The sequence below is a fragment of the Dermacentor albipictus genome, chromosome 4, assembly GCF_038994185.2.
Source record: "Dermacentor albipictus isolate Rhodes 1998 colony chromosome 4, USDA_Dalb.pri_finalv2, whole genome shotgun sequence".
In the NCBI taxonomy this organism is placed as follows: domain Eukaryota; kingdom Metazoa; phylum Arthropoda; class Arachnida; order Ixodida; family Ixodidae; genus Dermacentor; species Dermacentor albipictus.
The window spans coordinates 88,660,086-88,676,522 of record NC_091824.1 but is presented as its reverse complement, the minus strand read 5'-3'; the positions used below and the strand labels follow the sequence as shown (position 1 = coordinate 88,676,522).

At 44.8% G+C, this 16,437-nt stretch overlaps 2 protein-coding genes across 2 annotated transcripts in view; both read right to left on the bottom strand.

The window, feature by feature from the left end:
• Positions 1-16,437, bottom strand: part of LOC135901186 (uncharacterized) — a 790,538-nt gene that overhangs the window by 43,736 nt on the left and 730,365 nt on the right. The gene's annotated exons all lie outside the window — the stretch shown is intronic.
• Positions 1-16,437, bottom strand: part of LOC135901154 (facilitated trehalose transporter Tret1-like) — a 207,567-nt gene that overhangs the window by 185,187 nt on the left and 5,943 nt on the right. The window contains exon 2 of the mRNA XM_070537223.1: positions 16,335-16,410. The gene's annotated coding sequence lies outside the window, so the exon portion shown is untranslated. The remainder of the gene's footprint in view (positions 1-16,334; positions 16,411-16,437) is intronic.

Below are 16,437 nucleotides of genomic sequence, written 5' to 3'. Positions count from 1 at the left end.
GAGCCACCGACGCGCCAAGACTTCGGCCCCAACGCGGATCGCTCTCAAGATAAGGCCATGCGACCGCGCGCAATTGCAGCTGGAGTAGAACGGCGCAACCCTCGCTCCCCTACCTCCGGTGCCTTGCAACGTTCGGTGTCTCGCGTGCGACCGAAAACGGTGCGCTTCCTACTCGCTTGCCTCCCTTTCGCGCGGTTAAGATTGAGCCGCGATCGCCGGCTCCCTTCGCAAGCTTTCAGAGAGAGAGAGAGAGAGAGAAAGAAAGAGAAGGGTAGAAGGAAAGGCAGGGAGGTTAACCAGACTTTGTCTGGTTTGCTACCCTACACGTGGGGAGGGGAATGGGGATTATCGAACATACAGCACAGGGCGTGCTGCAAGGACTTCATTGGCGTTTCAATTAATACGGGACCTCACGGCAACAGTGACGGCAACGACGACGGTGACAGCGAAAATGCGTCTAGAGTGTCCATAATATTGCTATCGCAATCAAAATAGCCGCCTGTAGGCATATGAACTTGTGAAGAAAACAAGAAAATTTATTGTGAAGAAATCGTAATAGTTATATTGGCCACCTAAGTGAGCCGCTAATGCCATGGTGCAAAAATGAAAAGAAAACAGTGTAACGGACATCGCATACAGCAAGCTGAACAGTGCATACACAGACCTGCAGCTTACCAGAGAAGTCAACTTCTAGCCTCAGGCATGAATAGTTCAGCCAGTTGTCAGCAACAGACTGCTGAGCTAGACGCCCACACGCAGTAGCCTAGACGAAAGCTCAAGGCCACTAGACTAACACAATACTAAAATACAGAGACACCCTCATGCAGTTTTCATTTTCACGTCCACGAATGTGCGATAGAGGATTAAAGTCTTCGACAACGTTTTCTGCATTCTAGGGTATTTCAGCGTACTGTAAAAGTGACATTCCGGTCAAAGCGCACTAAAATACCTGAGGAAAACCCAAAGCACTGCGCTGCGTCTTCGGCCACTGACGGCTAAGCTCTGGCGTCGCTGTCATTAACATACGAGGACCCTAAAATTACTAGAATCATACTTGGCAATCACCGAACCTCAACACGGTGTCAATTCGCGGCAACATTAAGTTGATATAGACGCAACATAATTTCGATGTTGGCACTTGTAAGGGTAGAAAAACTTTTCTTCACATTTCGGCCATACCAATGCGAAATGAGTAATATGTGAATGCCACCCCTAGCCATAAACGATAAAGCAGAATGGCCTCTCTGCGGAGGAGTCCTATTCGCATACAGAGATGCATCAAAGATGGCAGGTAGTACTGACGATGTCTCCGTTTTGTCTGGCTGCTTGATGCGCATCATAAAGAGAGCGTGATCTCCTGATGAAGCACTCGAAGTCTGCTGGCTGCGTCGGACCGCGAAAGTGGTATGGCCTCTTCCTGTGTGTCCTCAAGAGCTGCCAAAGCGGCATTATCGGCGCCTACGTTTCCTATGACGCCGCAGTGACTTGGCAGCCACTGAAACGTCACGTGGTGTCCTTTCTCATGTGATGTATGGAGTAGGCATCTAGTGTGGAATGTCTATCTTTGCGAGGGGACGCTAGAACACATTATGTGCGACTGTCCTGAATATAATGTTCAGAGACAGTCCCTGGCATCCGTTATAGCGCACTCTGACAATAGACCACTGTCAGTTGAAACGATTTTCACATGGCGCCCACAGAAGACATCGCAGCTGATGTCGACGAAGGGACTACTTCGGTGTTTGAAAGAGACGGGCTTGGACAAGTGGCTGTGACAGCGATGTCACGTACCACGCAAGAGTGACGGGCTGTAACTGAGGATGTGTGTGCATTACTATGTGCTCTCTCTCTCCTCCCCATATTTAATTCCCCCATCCCGCTCCCATGTGTAGGGTAGCAAATCGGTTGAGCTAGAACTGGTTAACCTCCCTGGTTTTCCTTCTCCACTTCTTCCTTACTTCCTTCCTCCTCACATTTCAAATTTTCTATGTAATTTGCCGCATACACACCATCTAAAGCTTGGCGGAATCGTATTGTACCATGAATTTATGGCCACTGACTCACAAATTAGGAAAATACAGAAATCTTTTGTTTATGTCTAGCGCCAGTGTCTCGGTAGCGAAGCTTGGGCAGCGAAACTTGGGGATTAGAGTCATAACTAGCCTCAGCCACTTCTCAACATATTATGTCTCATCTGCGGCATCGAGAGACATCACCTTCTTTTCACTTCGTGTTGTCAGAGCAGTGTTACAAAAGCATTATTCGGCTCTCATAACCTAGTTTTGGTGCTACCGCGTGAATTCTCGCTCAAATGGGTAAACGTTAAACTTTTTCAATTGAACTTCACGCAATACGCAACACTTCCGCTCATTGACTCACTTTGTTCTAGTTACGAAAATGTTTCCACATGCGATGAAAGCGGGAAATAATGGCGTCGCCGCGGAATTCGTGTAAACGTAAGCGCAATACTTGAAAATAAAATTATGGGGTGTCAAGAAGTCAAGATATGTGTATTGGGAGCTCGGTTTAGCGGAGGCAAGGAATACACGTTTTGACAGCTTGCGAACGGAGAGTCGACTGGCTTTACTAAAAAGTAAAAGCAGGTTTGCCGTGTGGCAATGGTGGCCCCCCAGTCGGGCAGCCGCTTCGGTTTTAAGAAAGAGCAGAAGGCAATGTCCCCTCGGTGAGGCAAACTGGATTTACGGACCAAGGGGCAATGACCCTCACGGAGGGGACAACGAAGTGACGGGTGGTCGCCACGTATGTTTAAGAGGCATCCAGTATACTGGAGGGTGCCGGGATAATTTTGACCATCTGAAGTTCTTTAACGCACACCAAAATCTAAGTGCACGAGCGTTTCTTATTTCGCCCACATCGCAATGAGGCCACCGGAGCCGAAATCGCGACCTCGATCTCGAGGCCAGCAGTGCACCGCTACAGCCACTGGGCTATCGCCGCGAGATGTGGCCTTGACTAGAAAGTCAAGCGCACCAAAGACAGCGTAAAACGACCCATATGGCACGCGACTAGCGAGATTCAGAAGGAACGGGGTTACCGCAGTTAGCCGTAATAGCCAGTGTGGCGCTCGAGCGAATAATGAAGTACGCAGCGGTAGGAAAACAGCACGAGTGATTCATGGCTGGCCCCAGGGAAAGTAATTAAGCTTCACTGACTACAGCACTGCACGTATGGAAGGGAACTTCCGCTGGTCACTTTTTGCTTACTTACACAACATACGTACACCACAGTAGCTGCCTTGATTTAGAAAGAGTAAAAGGATGGCATGCGAGGAAGCACGCACGACCGCAATACCAAAACGCTCACGAGAGAACAGTTTGCTGGGCACTTCCTTGGTCTGGAGCACGTTGTTCACTATAGACTAGCACTTCATGCTTTTGTTCTTCAAGCTTGTTTCCTCGTTTGGCCGTGATTCACCGCCCCACGCGTGTGAAGAGCGTTGCCACAAAGGGAAGTGACTAAATGAGAGATGCAATCAGTGTCATTAGTCCATTTAAAGACTCCTTGCCCGTATGAGCAATTTTCGTGACCTGTAAGTTCCCCCAGCATGCGCTGCGCAACCCTTTCAGTTTTGCTTATTTATTGAACTTATATTGGTATATATGACACGGAGCCACGTGAGTGACTGCGCAGTGTTGCTGAAAATGTTGGTTACGGAATTTGGGCGCGCTGATCTTAGGGACAGTGACATGTCTCCCGAAAGAAAACGTTTCGGATTGTTTCTACTACCCAAGAAAAAAAGAACGAGATTCTTGGGCTTTACGTGCAAAAACCCCGTGGCCCCCCATTATAGAGGAGTCCGGATAATATTCGACCATCTGTATTCTTTAACCTGCATCTAAATCTAAGTGCAAGAGTGTTTTTGTATTCTGGCCACATGGAAATGCATCCGCCACGGCCGGGAACAAACCCACCACCCCGAGCCTAGCAGCACAACGCCTTAGCCCTGAAGCTAGCACGGTGGGTATTGGGCAAGGAAATAGCGTTTTGCAGGGATTACGGCTAGCGCACACTGTATCTTTTCTGGTAACAATAAAAATTCAAACAGCGCATAAACGACGGGACCAGAATGAGAAGGAGACAAACACTGCGCTGAACTTACAACTGATTTATTTGAAGCAGGAAATCGAACATTTATACGTACAAAACTGGGCACGCATGCGCCCGGTCAATACATCAATGATCACATACAAACTCCGCACAGCAAACATTCGCAGCGTTGTACCTGCCCAGTAATCTACCCTTTTTCAGCAATGCCATTTCCTTCACCGACAAGATTAAAGATGTTTTGCTAACGCAACTATTAGATTTTCTGGTGATATGAAATGCTTCAGCGACTTCTCTGGTAGTCTTGTCAGTATGAAAAAATAACAATTTTGTATCGTCAAAAAAAGGTACGCATTTACAAATGCTGCAATGTTTAGCTAGGTTAGTGTCTTTTTTGTCTAATGAATTGGCATGCTCCATTAGTCTAATATTGATGCACCGGCCTGTCTGGCCTATGTAAGTTTGGCCACAAGATAAAGGAATTTGGTATACAGCACCCTTCTTACAACTAATGTACTTGTTAACATGATTTACCTTGCAAGCAGTATTCCGTTTCACGCCTTCCTGCTTCCTCTGAACTGCTGCCCCTAACTTACCCAGCTTCATCGGAGCAGAAAAAACCACCCTCACACCATATTTGGCCCCTACTCTCTTAAAACGATGTGACAAAGCGTGCTCATAAGGCATGACAACAACCTTTTTACCCGCGACATTTTCTTTGGGCTGTTCCGAACCCTTCAGCGTTTTTATAATCTTATTAGCACCAGCCACAATTACAGAATCTGGAAAACCGGCCTCTCTGCATCTCTGGGCTTGGACCATCAGGCTACTGGACATTTGAAGGGCGTAAGAAGGGTGCTGTATACCAAATTCCTTTATCTTGTGGCCAAACTTGCATAGGCCAGACAGGCCGGTGCATCAATATTAGACTAATGGAGCATGCCAATTCATTAGACAAAAAAGACACTAACCTAGCTAAACATTGCAGCATTTGTAAATGCGTACCTTTTTTTGACGATACAAAATTGTTATTTTTTCATACTGACAAGACTACCAGAGAAGTCGCTGAAGCATTTCATATCACCAGAAAATCTAATAGTTGCGTTAGCAAAACATCTTTAATCTTGTCGGTGAAGGAAATGGCATTGCTGAAAAAAGGGTAGATTACTGGGCAGGTACAACGCTGCGAATGTTTGCTGTGCGGAGTTTGTATGTGATCATTGATGTATTGAACGGGCGCATGCGTGCCCAGTTTTGTACGTATAAATGTTCGATTTCCTGCTTCAAATAAATCAGTTGTAAGTTCAGCGCAGTGTTTGTCTCCTTCTCATTCTGGTCCCGTCGTTTATGCGCTGTTTGAATTTTTATTGTTACCATGCAACACCAACTCGCCCAATCCGGTGCCCTTCTGTATCTTTTCTGTTGAATTGGACGTTTAGTACATCGCAGTCTATTTAATTGTTGTTTTTCGATACGGCTTCGCGTAGGTCTCTCGCTGGAGCTGCTGAAACCGATTTAGTCAAACATACATTAGTGAACAAGAATATACGATGTTTATGCTGGCAACTTGGTGCCCCGCCTTTTGTGCGTGTCTTGCTCTCCTACTTTAGGCAGTGCACTACAACAGCTAACTATAACCTAATTGGGAAACGATCCAACATGCGTAGGGTCTAACTAGATTCCAACTATGGATTACGATTACTACGATGCGGAATACAACACGTCGTCGCGACAACTAGATGGTGTCACCAAGAAAACAGAAAGCTTTTTCACTGTAGCTATTCAATTTGACAGTAAGTTATACCAACCAGGACGTATAATTACCGCTAGAATACATTTAGCATCGGAGGGGCATTTATGATTCTCGCACGTATAGAAAATTTCTGGCAGGAATATTTCGTGTTCTCGTTCCTCGAAACGCCCCTTAAAAACGCCCATTGTCGAAAGTCTGCATACTGAAAGTTTTATAACGCCATCCAGGAAGCGTCTTACTGCGAGCATTTCATTCTTTTTCCTAATAACAGAGACACGGGCAAATAAAACTGCGATTGACTGTGAGTGGTGGCCAGCAATCGAGACGTCTTATTTAACCCCCTCTCCTTCCAATGCTTTGTTTCACATTGAACTGCGGGCCCTTCCTTTATGACAATTACGTCACTAACATCGTATCTTTTTATTTTTCCTCACATTCTTTCATTGTACGTAACACTTTTTCAATGGTGAGGGTACCTGTGTTTTCGGTACTGCTGGTTCGGCCTTCACTGCGCTCGAGAAGCGTGAAGTGGTAGGCGACAGCTACAGGACACAGCATTTGCCGATGACGAGACTAGATGTACTGAGAAAAAATGCTTGTCCTTGTCTAAGTTCTTTGTTTTGTTTTGTGTTTATCCTCGTTGAAGATGTCGCATAGTTCTACATTTAATCACGTAACTAACACAATTGTTGACGGTACTTAACGCATAGGCATCGAACATAATTTAGCAGCGTACATCATTCCGTGAATAATATTGTCAAGTAGAATATCAGGATAACATTATCAGAAACGATCGTCAGTGCCTGATACACGTAGCACACTTGTTTGTTTGCAATGTCAAAATTTTTTAGGGGACACATTACAGCACTTTCGCATTAAATATTAAAAAGAAACGATAAGATGTGGCATTATTTGAATCAAAGCCACGAGGCATTGGACGGAAAGAGAGGCGGTTCGCGGCAAATTATCCCTGCTTTCATATTTATTGTGCGATACCAAGTGTTACAAGGAAAATTTCAGCTAGAAAAAGCAATGACTCTGCTAACACTGACAAGTTTGCTTTGTTTATAGGCGAACGATCAAACCTTTTTGCTTAACCTACTGTGAGAAATTTTCTACTGTGAGTATTTTCTTTTTAGCGCAGTCTCCTCCATTACGGCACAACTTTCAAACTAGGCAAAGGCTACTAATGTCCCGCACAATAGATGCCTTAAATATACGTGCAACCTCAAAACGTGGAAAGCTCAATATCAGCGCGGGGAGGTTAACACGATGGGAAAAGCGCTGAACACAAACTACGAGCGCGTAACACAGTACATCCCAGTAATTATTAATGTGTGCAAAGTCCATCTCTCAGGCTGTCACGCAAAGTAGGTAGCTACGCAGATAATGCTGGGAGCCGAATCCTTGGGGCAAAATGCGATCGACTTCTTCTGTAGAAATGAAGCACTGATGGACCCGCGCTGAACAAACTGAAATGGCCTAACATAGAAGTTGGGCTTCTTTTTTCTTCCAGTGACGATGAACATGAGTGGGCCTGTAGGCATTGCTAATGTTTTGTCCATATCGCTGTATGCTATAAGCCACACAGTTTATAGTTTATTGTACCCTGAAAAATAATCGTTTTAAAGGCTCACACATATTACCTTGAAGACAAAATGCAAAGCCTAACTTGAACTTGACGGCATCGTTACTGGTGGAAGGTTCTGCCATCTAGTAAGTTTACACTTGCGCTCGTGGGCCAGCCGAAAGAAAAAAAAGGTAAATGCCATTCACATGGTGGCGATGTCAGTAAAATGTAATTAACGAGGCTTCATCAATACGCTGCCAACATGTGACGGCTTTCACCACTTTTGCCCGTTTATTCAAAAACTGCCTCAACAGCGTTGGGGGCGCGGGAACCTGTGTAGCAAACTGGAACCTGGCAACTAGGTAACGTCCTTGCCGAAACAGGCGCCGTCGCATGGGGCACGCTGCTGAGGTGCGGAGCTAAGTATAACAACAGGATAATAAATGCGTCCCGCGTCGGCATGGGACCGATGCTGCGGACAGCAGATCAATTACGCTGAACCCTACACTAGCCCCTGGAGCGTCGTATAACCAGGTTATTTATCTCACGCGTTGTAGGGAGAGGAAGCAACAATGATGCTTTCAACCCCTTGTAAATAACGTTTCCCGTTTCTTCGCGCATGCGTGCGAAATAACGGTCGCTTCTATAAGACCCACGCCAAACTTAGGCGCAAGAAGGCTTAGGCGGGTCTCCCGCTATTCATCTTTGTCCATTCTTTCTTCCACTTATCTTTTGCTTCAAAAAAACGTTGGTAGAAGGCACGCACGCGTCCTGCCACTTCCCACAAGTTTCCACAAAGCACCGATGTTGGAACACCACAGGCCTATTTTACGCCCACTAAAGGACACAACCTTTTTTCCTTTTTTGCCTTCGGTCACCAACTACCTCTGTTTTGCTACGAAATACTTCGCGCTGTGTCGGCTAATTTATGAGCCACAGGTGATTAACACCACACACTGGCTGACCTGTACAACTGTACTCATTTCTCCTAAGCTCAAGTAGACCACCATCATGAGTGTTCGTACAGACCATTGGACTCCAGATTCAAGCACACTTATAGAATCTTAAGGATGCCAAAGGCCAGAAGTCATGGAGAGAAAAACAAACATTCACCTACACACACTTGGGAAATTTCGAAATCTTGTTTCTGGCTGCAATTTCTTGCAGCTAAGCAACTTTTGGGTCCACGCTTCGAGCTCTTCAAGTGGCTTTTGAAGGCTCACTTATTTTAATACAACTATGTCAATCGAATTCTAGCATGATAGGGGTGTCCGGCTTCAGCCGAATATATACTGGCGACATAAAAGCCAAATGACTGAATCTTACTTTCAACTAGGAATTTAACAAACCTAGGGCTTTGAAATCGAGCCTTGATGGCGGTGGTATGAACCAAAACGCTAAAGACAAATAGTGATACGGCTTGGTTGCAGCATCTGGCTTCGTCTAGGTCCATGAGAGCAATCTCTGGTTAACCTCCCTGTCTTTCCTTTGCCTTTCTCTCTATCTAAACAAGCCTGCCATTTGTGGCTGTCTAGACACCACGTTGCATCGCTGAGCAACCGTCTCAAAATAAAATATCAAGGATCGTTTGCCGAACTACTGAGGCTCTTCGGTTCGTCGTGCCGCACTGCTGAGGACTGCCCGAGGCGGTGCTTTCAGCCAAAAGGCGTTGCGTACACTGCATCTCCGGCAGCCTTCTGGAGATTTTCTTACTTTCATTGTTGAAAAGTCTCTCGCAAACACAGTTTTCGAGGATTTGAAGGAGAACATTTAGTTTGTACGAGATTTAAGGGCCCCTGATTCTCTTTTTCCAAACCGAAGGGCATTAAACGAACTCACGGAGGTTTACGAACCCTGCATCAACCCTTACTTGCTTTCCATGCCGTATATTGCCTTCTGCGCGCATCTCAACGTTGCAATAGTTGCCCCGATCCCGGATGACGCAAACTTCTAGACAGAGTTCCACAAGATGATTTTGTAAACAAAGTCAACACATCTATACGTTGTTAGTTCAACCTATTCCTTTCTGTGATGCCTTCGAGTGCAAAAATGAATTAAACTTAATGAAAGATATTATATAAATATACGTTACGCAATTTCCCCTACTTTGTTTACCCGTAACTCGTATAGCTTTTTGTACCCTTTATATTATAACCTTTTTTTTGGTACGCTTACATGTAGATAACTATAGAAGGTGTCCCTTCATGTCTGCCTTTGCGCAGAAGAAGTCAATGGCGCAATGACACCCGAAGAAGTCGAACAAGAGGAAGAATCTCCAGAGAGCCTGGTGGCACAAGGGATGAACGTGGGAGCTTAACTTGAGGTAAAGCGCAAAACAGCACATGGGGGGACAACAGAAGGGAACGAAGACACTGCGCTACTAGCAACTGAACTTTCGTTGCGCATGATTACACCCCCCCTCCATATATATATATACCATAATACAACAGGCAGAAAAGGACATCGTCGCAACATAGATTTCTTTTCGGCAAAATCATCCACCATAGGCCGCTTCGCGATGGGAATACGATTTCTTTTTTTTTTGAGATAGATGGGCTACTTTATCGCTTCTATCGTTATCGCTTCTAATGATATTAGAATGCCTCGATGATTTCCGTAGTCACTTGATCTGAGTTTCTAAATATCACGTGTGATATGTGGGGTAACCATGTGGAATAAAAAATTTTTATAGCGCTGTGTCTTTGTTCGCTTCTGTTATCCCACGTGCTATTTCGCACTTTGCTTCAAGTTATGCACCTCGAACAAGCCCACCTATCTGTTTTCTTGAACGTGGGAGCAGCGCCATTGTAATATAGGAATGCGAAAGAAGAAAGCAGCGACGAAAGAAGCAGCCTTTCGGACGATGGGTCCGGGCTCCTGCCTGTGCCTGGTGCTCCCGAGCCTTCGGCTCATCGTGTAAAGCATGTGTACGTCTGCGGGGCGTCGAGTGGAGCACCGACAACGGCCTCTTCCCTTGCGGCCCACATTCCTGCTCGGTCTTTCCACGTCGTCTCGCCGCCTACGGCATATCAGCAGCAGTCCACTCGACGCCTGTACCATGCCGGCCATGAACTTCTCCGACACATCAGAGCGAAGCACATGGTGACATGTCAACTTCGATTACTTAAGTAGTGGTGGTGGTGATGTTGCAGCAAGCGAGGTTAACCTCGCATACATAGCCGGCAGTTGTGCCGCCGTTCGATGATTTATAGTTACATAGCTTTGCAGACTAATTATTGATTCTGTGCCAAGAGGGGGGTTCGTAATTTATATTTTGTTCAAGTTATACAGCGTGTTTCAACCAACACTTTCGATTTCCTAAAAAAAATTACCTGCGGCCGACAGCACGATTCTAGTCCATGAGCAGGTCTGCTCGATGAGGCGGACATTACGTGCACACAAAAAATTGAAATGCATATCCACTTGTTAAGAGAAATTCCGAAATTTTCTTCTGAAATAATTACAACATGACACATATTGCAATTTGCACAACCTAGTGGGTGAGACTGCAAGGTGAGACGCAGCCCTTGAATATAATTGTGTGGATGACACCATTTCCGAGGTATGCGCCGTCAAGCTTGCTGTAAGAATTCCCGGTCATTCAACTTAATTTCTTAACAAAGCTTCATTTTATGCATTGAAGCAAAAAAGTAGAATTTCACCGCAAAATTCGCGAATTAATATCTCGAAACTGTGTCATCCTCTAAATTTGTTCCAAGTGGATGTGCCTTGTGAATTCCCCAGCTAGAATTTGTAAATTGCAACGTGTGCCGCAAGATAATTCGTTAGAAACCAAATTAGTGAGTTTTTGTTAAATATATGCTTACGCATTTCTATTTTTTCTGTAAGTGATATCCGCGTCTTTGAGTAGACCAGTTCATGGACTAGAATTGAGCTATCTGCTACAGGCAATCTCGAAACCCTTAGGAAGTGTTTGCCGAAAAACCGGGTATGTTCTTGAAGTCGTATAAAGCATGTTTGCGTGTCTGAGACAGGGACCGTACGTGTCGTATTTTATTTCCTAAATCTGTTCGCATTTAGCAAGAACGCCAAACTAATACTTTGAAGGTATTCACGCTGTGACACTCTCCTACGAAATGAAAATTCTGTTGTTGATCACGACAGGACGAGTGGTGATTATAGTTGGGGTTTATGATGTCCCATAGTGCAAAACAAGGCCCAAAAGAAGGCGCGAGTGTTTATGTGTTAGATTCAGAAAATTAACTGTAGAATGGAAGTGTATGCGCACTATAAGAAACGTCTGTGCAACGTGCACCGAGGCTCCACATGAAGTAGCTTCCTCTAACAGCCTTAGACATGTGCTACTGAGCTAGCTGAAGAAAAAATGAAAGGAAAATGTCGGCGATAGCGAGTTGTGATTGCTGTTCTTCACACACTGTTGTCTTTACATTCAATTTATATAAAAAAATATATTGCATTCCGTTCACACTGCATCCGCCTTTCTGGCGCATCATGCATAGCTTGCGTGTAGTGGATCATAGTTGCGTAAGCTCAAAAATATAACCTAAATAGCAAGAATCTTGCAATTTGCCGTCCGATTAGAGGAACGGAGATGACAGTACTTTTGATGGGCATGCACGCACCCACGCACCCACCTAGCCAAGCAGACTCGCACACAGTCTTTCGCAAGCTTCGTTGTTCAACTGAGGCCAGCATGCCCGTCTCGCGAGGAGCGCCCGCATCCACGAAATACTTCCGCAATCGAACTCATCTGCGCGCAAACATCGCTCGCACTTCTTTTTCACGTTGTTGAACGTTGCTTCCATGGCAGAATAAGCTGGCTCCAGCGAACCTGCTTATAAAGCACGGAGTTTCAGCCCTGAGGTATATAGTCAATGAGCACCTGTCTCTTATAAATCATTACTCCATAGATGTCTGCAGATGATCGTGACGATAATGACGATGACGATTTATCGCGATTCCCTTAAAACGGGGTAGCGAAAAATATTCATCAAATATTCATCAAATATTCATAAAATATTCGTCATGTAAACTATACTTGCTTGTCAATCTAGAAATTCGCCTATCACTCGTTAACCTTTTCTCTTTTTCTTACAACTTCTGTAAATACCTTGTACAGTCACCTACGCCTGTAACTTCTGGTCCGATCAATCTGCCTCCTACTCTTTTACAGCTACGCTCTAAACGTTTCTTGCTTATTTTGACTGCTGACTGAAGCTCCCGTCTGCTTTGTACGCCAGCAGTTCTGGAAACTGAAGGATATCTATGGGTTTCACTTGGTGAATAGCTTCGCACTACATTAGGATGGGATGAGTTGTCACCGGAGTTTTTATGCAGCAAAAATATGTCTAATGCTGTCTCCAATATTTGCTCCGCAATGTTTTGTTCCTTAAGCAGGCACATCGGGCCTCATATAGCGAGGCACTGCCCTTTGTGTTATCGTGCAGATTTTCCGTTCTAATTTCTTTTCTGCCATACTTATAAATCTCCATGATCTATTTCATCTGCACAGAATTTACTGCCTTTGCCCTTCTCGCTTTCTTTTTGATGACTTGTTGTCTATTCACATTTCAATTTCCCTATACTTTTTTGCAAATTTTTCTAAACCTCTTCTTCCATTCCGTGTCCACGCTTTTGACGTCAGATATTTGTGCGCCTCAATCACCCATTTAGTTGTCATCCATGCATCTTTGTCTTTCTCCAAAAGGAATTTTGCTCTGCGCTTTTCTGACTTAAAAACAGGTCCCAACCCATGACACTCTGCCCTGCCTCATTTTTGGTTTTATCGTCAGCCCCCACACTCATCACGCCTGTCGATTTTTGGCTGATTTCCAACCTCGTCAAGCTGTTTGATTTTAGCCACATACTCCCATTTCCCAACTCTAACGCTGGCAGTCTTACTCCTACTCCAAATGGTCGTACCATCTCATAATTATTGTAACCCCAATGTACTGCATGTTTCACTAATTCTGTCTTCCACTTCCCCCCATATTTAGATTATCTTGGCAGTTACTTGAATAGGTCTTTTCTTCATTTATGTATACACTCTCGTATTTACATTGCTTGACTATGAATACGACTTGCTGTTGAATTGACACCACATCATTGCGACATGCTAAACTTAAGACTTAGATTTGTCGCTGCCTTACCACACATACTTGCAAGTGTCCGCGAATTCCTCACATTGTCCGCTAGTAGCACCATGTTGTCCACATACATCAACATAGAACCACCAACCATATTGTGCTGCAATCATTGTGCATTACCAATGTAGCTGTCTTCCAGTCGCCTTTCTATGCTTAATAAAGCCTGAACGACAATGCAGGCCGAGGACAGCCTTGCTTCAGTCCTCAGTGAAATTCCGCTAGTTCAGGGATTGTGATGACGTTGAGGTGTTGCTGTCCTACCATTTGAAACGGGTGGTGAGAAATGGTCACCTAGCCCACTTGAGCTAATCCCACAATGATATACGCGCTTTTCGTTCGAGCGGTTTGCCTACATTTTCGTAATCTCTTCTCTCTTCTCTAAAACATTTATATCTACATGGTACGCTGATGGATCTACCTTTTACGGCCTTTTACGGATTTAGTCCTATCAATCTCTTCCCTGCATTTTTGGGGAAAAAACTTCTCAACAACGCATTGTAGCGGCAAGGATCTCGGTGGCTGCGTCAAAAGACGTAATTCTGGCCAGATGAAACGCTTTCAGACGCGCAAGAACCTGTTTATATGCAAGGTGTCGCATGTAACTTGAGCCAAACATTAAAAATATCCAAATGCCAAGTAGATGCACAAAACCAAGGTAAAGTTGCTTGCCGTCGCTTGGAGATACTCAGCTTATTTTTGTCGTAATGCCTAATGAAGTAACTTGTGTGAACTTCCGATAAAGCTTTCTGTTGCTCGATACGTGCGACATGAAAGTGTTTTTCCGAGCGTGAAAGAAGCCCGCGAATATAAGCAAAGTGCCTCGTGCGGCTAGTCACGCGGCAATTTTGCGTGCATTTGTAGGCTCCTTTCACGCTCAGAAAAATACTTATGTTGTGTGTATTGCGCAGCGTAAAGCTTAGCGGGAGTGTTTAATACTGTTCTACAATTTTCTCATCGACACTTTTTAACGTAACTATAATATTTGAGTTGATGAATCAATTCGAATAATTATCTAATTAGGCGGAAGGAAAAAAAATTATCTGAGAATCTCCAAGCGACGGCAAACAAAATTACCTTGTTTTGGCCTAGCTACGGGGCATTTTCATATTTTTAATGTTTCGCTCACCTTACGTGGAACACCCTTTATGGTCGGCTTTTGGGTATATATGAAATACACACAGTTCCAATGAAAGAACGCAATATATTTCATCGTTTTATTGCAGAGGTTGAAAACCTATGACCCAAGTGATTGTAACATCGTAAGTGTTACATTGGAAAGGAGTAAACTCGCTGAAGGTAATACAAAAAAAGCGCTTATGCACTTAAAGTGAGACAGCGCAAAGACACCTGGGAAAGAACATTGGCAGTTTCGCTCGAAAGCGAGGCATTGAAAACGATAGCAAGGTTTAGCATTGCACTGAAGGTTTAGCATCGCACTTCTCATCACTCAAGTTCACTTGAGTGATGAGAAGAAGGAGAGAGAGAAAAAAAAAGCTGCAGATCCAACAAGTTGGAGTCTACATAAAGCGAATCTTTGTGGGAGTGAATAAAGCGTCGAAACACTGGTGTGTTTATTGTATGTCCGCACTAAGTGGCACCGAAGGCTTTATTGAGGCTTTGTTGATAGGCTAATGCAATGTCTTGTAAAGGAAACACACACGCGGCGTAGATCGCGGGGCATGCTGGCGTTTTTATTGTTCTTTTGTTTTCTTCTCCCCGCAGGGCGGTAGCCGCCACTGCCGCAGATGCACGGAGGCGAGCGCCGTCTATTGGTGGTCCAAGGAACCAAGTGGCACTGACGTCGCGCCCATACTCCGCTGTTTCGCAGCGAAGCTGTGTATTACTAGGGTTCTGTACATTTTCTTCTCCGCCAACAAATATAAACATCATCATTGGCTCATATTCCCGTAAGCAGTCGTGCCTCCGTAAGCAGCAAGCGAAGATTAAATGACAGATAGCCCCGTAAGACAGAGGCTACAAGCACTCAGCAAAGTCAAGTGAACAGTGCTTGCATTCTTTCTAATTACGCATACAATATAGAGAACGGCATATCGAAAACTGTCATCATCAGTGGCTCATACCCCGTAAGCAAGCAGGCATAACGATGGCTCATAGCCCTGTAAGGTTCATGGCTACTCACTTTGCGTGGGTTACATGGGATTACATTACCCCTTTAGTTGTTTTGGTGACTTCATTGTGGATGTGTCGGCCCTAAAAAATGGTTGTTTGGGCATTTCACGTTGCAGAGATGTCGCTTGCGACGTCACACCGATCCGGCCCCATCGACAACCCAGCGGCGTACGTGCATCGATTAGACATTATCAAAGACAGCGTTTGCAGTGGCGAGTATGCCGAACGATGTACATAATAGCGATCTCTAAGCATTGTGACCGTCGTTACTAAGTGACAATAAGTGATGCAATAGTCTTTACCGGAAGTTTTCTCACCACGATGTTAGAGCTTCGCTGGCCATTCACCTTCATAGAGTGGCATGGTTCATTATTTTTTTTTACAGCGAAGCTATATATGGCTAGCATCTGGGAAAAAATGTTTCCGAGAGTTGGCAATAACAAATCATATGCGCCGATCCTAGCGATATTGCAGGAAGGGTCCAAGCTCAATGGCATATACCCACGTGGCCTCGGGGACCTGCAACGCATCCTTGAATTACCCTTGTCACACGTTCCACCCAGCGATGTCCCAGGCACAAGAGTAAGAACAGATGTTATTGAAAAAAAGTATTGTAGAACTTTTTCATAAAGGACTGTTAAAAAATTCTCGGTGCCAACCGCGCAAACACGCTAGTGCCACTGCTCACGCCTTCGTCGTCGTCGTCTTCTTCCACAGCTGACTCCGTTCTGCAAAATATTGGCTGCCGCTTAGCTCAGCTAACCCTGGATATGCAAAGCGAAAACTCGGTT